This window comes from Mastigoproctus giganteus, chromosome 1, assembly GCF_048544385.1.
Source record: "Mastigoproctus giganteus isolate SK-2022 chromosome 1, ASM4854438v1, whole genome shotgun sequence".
NCBI classification, from domain to species: domain Eukaryota; kingdom Metazoa; phylum Arthropoda; class Arachnida; order Uropygi; family Thelyphonidae; genus Mastigoproctus; species Mastigoproctus giganteus.
In genome coordinates, this window is record NC_143575.1 from 226,426,145 (window position 1) to 226,432,144 (window position 6,000).

The 6,000-nt window shown below is 34.5% G+C and overlaps 1 pseudogene; it reads right to left on the minus strand.

Moving 5' to 3' along the window:
• The window catches only part of LOC150091565 (general transcription factor IIH subunit 4 pseudogene), a 29,588-nt pseudogene extending 24,283 nt beyond the window's left edge, over positions 1–5,305 (minus strand).
• Between the last annotated feature and the right edge of the window lie 695 nt (positions 5,306–6,000).

Sequence of the window (6,000 nt, forward strand, 5' to 3'; positions counted from 1 at the left end):
AGTGATTAATAAAATTTCTAATGTTGATGTTGTCCAGAAAATTAGAGTTATAACCAACTTCTGTTTTTAACTATGGTGTTAAGATCCTAAAATAGAAATCAAATATATACAAAGTAGATAACCTATCAGAAATAATCTTTAAGTTTTTTTTAATAAATAACTTTAAAAAATTAATTTTCCAGTTAGAAAATAATTTAAAAATGTGTATTTCACTTGTAAAACTTTCAGGATTAATTCGTCCTTCCCTCCGTTCATTCCACCTAATCAACTGCGAGTCAGATTTTGAAGAGGTGGCAACTCGACTCAAACAGTTTGAGACTTTGGTTCTACTATCAATTCATTTACAATTATCTTCTATAGACTGTACTTGGACTCTTTGGAATAGGAAGACTTTCACAACGAGGTACAGGGCTCACTGCTGACCCACAAATGACAAGATAAGTTAATTTTTATTCTAACAAAGTACAGTATAACCAAAATTTTTGTTGCAACAGTAAGTGTGATAAGGCTTCGTAGGTTTTGGGATTTCGTGAGACTTGTTGGGGTTTCGATAAATTTATAATGAGAGAAATCGGATTTTACAATCTTCGTTATGTTGGTGTTCGGTTCTAATACAAATTAGGAAATATCGAAGATTCGGCACTGTTTAGAGCAGTGCTATAGAAGTGAAGGGTTAGGCCTAAGATGTTCCACTGAACTTTGCACTTCCACGAAAGGACCCCAGAGATTCTGTAAACGTTTTGTTTTTATATTTTTACACTTACATTAAATTTATTGTCAATTATTACTATTTTAAAATATATAAGAATGCGCGAAATACTTAGAATTTCAAAAGAGTTCAGGGGTGTGAAAAAAAAAATTGAAAAGCTCTGTGCTAAGTGATTTTTCTGTTTAAAATTAACCACTGGAATATCAAATAGCCCAGAAGGGCTAATACTGTCAAACCTCTTTCTAATATTTATTATTTTTTGTATGAAAACAAGTAATATTTCGTTTCTCATTATTTAATGTGAACTAACCACAAACAGATGTGAGAATTCTACAAACAAGCGAAAAGTGCTTTTCTTAGTTATTTCCAGATGCTTTTAATTACAAAATTATTAAAACTTACAATTTAATCAAAGTACATTTTTCTTAAAAAAAAATACATGAAAACTTAAGGGCATAACTGAAATCAATGATAAAAACTAAAAGACTCACCAAACTTCTTAAGAAACAAAACCCTTCTTTAAGAGGCGCTCACCCACAAACAAAAGGGTTTGCAAGTGGCTTGAACTTCTATTTCTTGAAAAGAGTTATACGTTACGTAAAGGGGAGAACATGGGCTTACCCTTTTATGTAATAGCGATTTGCATAGAATAAAGAAAAGAGTGACGAGGGGTAGAAATGGAAAATTTCTCGAAACGAAACGCTGGTTAAGAAAATCTTATTTTTAATGATCCAAACCTTGCGAGTGATTATTTATAAATGACACATCGAGTCCGAAGGGAATGGGAATGTACGCTATTAAGCGAAAACGTTGTATAGAGGCGTGCAAACACGGTGACAACGACAGGAAACCTAATACTACTAATGTTTGAATAATGCAAATGAATTTTGGGGTAGACATCTGGATGAGTTCGAACAACGACTTCAGGACATCTGTCCTACTAAAGTTTTTCTAGATATTCTAGTTGAGAAACGACAAAAAAGTTACAAGGTAGAACAGCCACAATTTTTATTGTGGTATATTATGCACATAGAATGAAATCCTCATCAAATTTCTGTTTGAATTTGCTTACTAAAACATTTCAATGGATAAAACATTTAAACAGTTATTTGTCAGGAGCAGGAGATTCCTAAATGCACCAATAACCACTTAACCGCCGAGGAGGAGAACAATTTTGTATTAATAACAAAGGTGAAAAAACTGAATATAAATATTAGTGAACATTCATGGTTTATATTGCCAAATGCACCTTGAAATCGAATCTCATTGACGTCAAACTTAACAGTTTAATAAACATCGCACAGAATGAATTCGATTATATTCACGTCCCCCTCCACATCATTCACTATTTGACAATAAACTAGATTTTGCTGCTCTTCTCAGTTCGTTAACCTTTACGTGCCACCTAGCAGTGATATGACCTAACTCTTCCTGCATAAAATTAAGTTCTCCAGTTAATTATCAACAAAAATAACCAATTAACTCGTTAATAGATAGTGCCACTCATTTCTTTTTAACCCTTAAAATATTCAGTCAACGTGTATTTTTAACTGAAAATACTACAGTACTCAGGTTGTTTAATTAATCAGAAAAATTCCAAACCATAAGTGTGGATAACCCAGTAATAATATATTACAGCATTATGAGATATGCGAAAAGGCGTCAGTTATATAAATTCTAAGAAATTTAAGAGTTAATAAGCGCTTAAGGTAACAAAATTTATATAAACTTTGTTACACTAATTTTCCTTCACTGAGATCAAAGCATTTGCATTTCCAAAAAAAAAAAAAAAAAAAAAAAACAAACTTAGTTGGGTTTTTTTTTTTGGAAGTGTACAAAATGAAACATTTGTATTAAAATGTAACAGCGTACTACCAAGTTATTCAATTAAAACATGTCTGGAGAAGGATTTTTTAATATGCATATATACACGAAAAACAACGTTTTTAAGATTATCGATAGCTTATGAATTAGAAGCTGGATCACCAGCGATAGCTCCTACAAAAGAGAAAATGTTTTAATATGAAACATTCATCAATCGTTATGGATCTAATGATCTCTGCGTAATTTACCTACTTTTTTTCTTTTTTGTTCACATCACTTCAAATTTGAAAATTGAACTCTCAGTGACATTTGTATTGTCAACTTTACCAAGTTTCTTTGATCTTGGTACAATCGAAGAACAGAAGCACCTATGTCACAGCAGTTACTTCTGTGGTACAAAGTTGCAGTGAGAACATTCCCCAAAAGAGGTTCGAGGCCAAGAACTACATTATCTTTAAAATTTTAATTTAATACCTGGTTTTTATTCAAAAGATCGGGGTCAATTATTTTTGTGCTTGGCCAGCTTTCTGTAGTTATGCTACTGGAATAGACTTGGCCTATGTGGAGGAGTGGCCCTCTTCCGAGTTGGAAATAGATCCGAACAGAACGTACTGAAATGGTCTCAGGACCGGTTTTAAACACAATGCAATATATAGACACGATATATGAAGAAAAACAAAGTACCTTCAACCGAGAAACTGGACCTCGGTGCGAGGGGAGAGAAAAAAAAAAAAAAAGCGCCTCCAAACTGCTCTTTGAGATACAAAATCATGCTACCTTTTCCACCCCGATTGAATTCAAAGTTATCAGAATAAAAATAAATAAATTTTCTGTTTACACTCCAGGACGACCAAACGGTCAGGAGTTCACAAGATAGATAGAATACAAGAAACAGCACCGTATTCAGTAGTCACGGGCTTGAACCCCGGTCACTCAAGGCACGTGTACTTATGCACCCGCGCGCCTGACCACTAGGCTATATGTAATTTAAAGCCGATTGCGTAATTTCGCTTTTTGAAGTACTGAGTTAGGAGCTGCAGTCACACTGGACTCAAGCAATGATTGTCAGAAACGCATTAAATATCATGTAATTCTAACGTGTAAAGTAAAATTATTGTAGAATTTGGGTCATTATATTTAAAAACACTACGAAACTTTACTAAATCTAAGAAATGAATTGATTTTTTAAAAATATTTGACTAGTATAGTGATAAACAGGAATGCAAAATAATTCAATTCGTGACAACGCAGTGGAGTTGATCGTTTGCCGTTCGTTTGGAGAGGATTGAATTCAGATTCCATTGGAGACTACCGTGCACACTGTCATTGCTATAGAGAGGGAAAACCGGCAGCTCATGATCACCCATTAAGTCTTCTCCCCCACAGAATTAGTACGGAATAGATGCAAAGTACGTGACCCTGAGCCGCCTGTTTCCCCATACTTTAGCAATATTTTGCTGTTAAGTTGTACGGAATGCCACCGGAAATTGAAGGAACGTTTTCTCACAGGTTGGAGAGCTGAAAGGTTTATCTAAATTATGTATTCTCAAGTGTCTTGTGAGGGTTCCTTTCCGTGAGAACTTTTTCTCACAGGTTGGTCAAATAATAGACAAGTATCCAAATATAACTCGCAATGCACCACTCGCATATCCAGAAGTTGTTTTTTTTTTTTTTTTTTTTTTGGCTGGGGGCGAGGGGAGTGAGGATCAGAACCGCTGTTTTGACCGAGAGAAAATTACTTTCGTTTTTTTATAGAGTCCATTTGGGAAAGGGAAATGAAGTTCGTCAGTCGTTCGTCCGAGTGAGCCCCCGTAGTGCACTATGACCAACATACAGCGATTTAAAATTTGCACAATGAAACAGTTAATTTCTGTCTATTTGGTATACTTAATTCTTAAACATCCATATCAGTGGCAACGCTGCATATCTTCGCATGAAGAAATGTTTTTCAGGTTTCAGTTGCACAAGTTCATCATCCATACCAGTTGTTCGCGACGAAGCCATCTTGACATTCCCTGTCTGAAAATGTGTACATAGTCGAACGATAATTTTGTTCAAGATCGTATGCGACGTCAAAATCGAATTTAAACAAAAGCGTTTTTCGACTATAAACGAACACGTTCAGATAAGGAATATGTCATAATGGCTTCGACAGGAACAAGCTACGTTCGTGAATAAGTTTGTGTAAGCCTAACCTAACAACCAGAGACTTTTGGCTATTGTCTTATTTCTAAAATAATTATGGCCTCCCAAGATGAAAGTGCGAAAACATACACATTCGACAGTGGAAAAAGATGTCATCGAATATGACTAAAAGAGTCTGCGCACATATTCATGAAGGTAGGCATTTTCAGCATTTATTGTAATTTAATAATTACTCATTACAGTTATTATAATTACTTGATCGCATAATGTGATAGTAACAGAATTAAATTTTGATTGCTGATATTTCGCTTGTGTGAAGTTGGAATCATTCTGTAGTTTAAGTACAAAAAATCCTCCACCAAAAATGAACGTAATTCAAAATGATCTCCAATTACAATTTAAAAATAAATTGTAGGAGGGAACTCAAATTCAATACTGCTGTTCTACTTTAAAAAACGTTTCTTATTTTCCATAGAAGGTAATAAAAAAAAAACTGTCAAATGGAAATCCATGAATAGCCGATATCAAACATTACTTACAGACACATATTTGAAAGACGAAAACATTAAACAAACATACTATCAGTGAAACAACAAGAAGACTAAGCCCAAGAGCTCCTCTCAACATGTTAGTCTAAACTTAATTTAGCATGCAGAGGCATGCATAAAGTTCTAATTTGTTACCAGCGATTTATTCCAACGTCTTCTGTGAATTTCAGGAGTTTTATCAGGAGGTGTTGTAAGGAAACACTTCAAGAGAACTGAAGTAAAATTCTCAAGAAAGGTGTCAACCCTTCCCTCGTGTACATTAAATTGCTGAAGACACATCGTAAAGAGCAACAAAGTGCACTATGAATTTTGTATTTAAATGTTAGACAAGATTTCTGATGATAGAATATGATGGCAAGGATTGGTTTTAGTTATGTTCTTAATTTCTGTGAAAATGGGAAACAAAAATTCACATGCTTATCAAAAAACATCATTTACAGACAGGCCCGGACCAAGGTATTTCCGCGCCCCGGCAGAAAGATTTTACGGCGCCCCTTTACTAAGGATATATATATATATATATTTTTTCATGATTTGTAAAATTTGGCGCCCCTTAAAGAATGGCACCTCGGGTAAGGGCCCCTGCTAGCTCTTACCTTAATCTGGCACTATTTACAGATACTTGTGTTAACCTTAGGAAAACTTACTATCAATGAAGCAACAGCAAGACTATTTATTGGTCCAAGTGCTCCTCTAAATACCAGTCTAAACTTAATTTAGCACGTAGAGGCGTGTACAAAGTTCTCATTAGTTACCTGTGATTTATTCCAATGT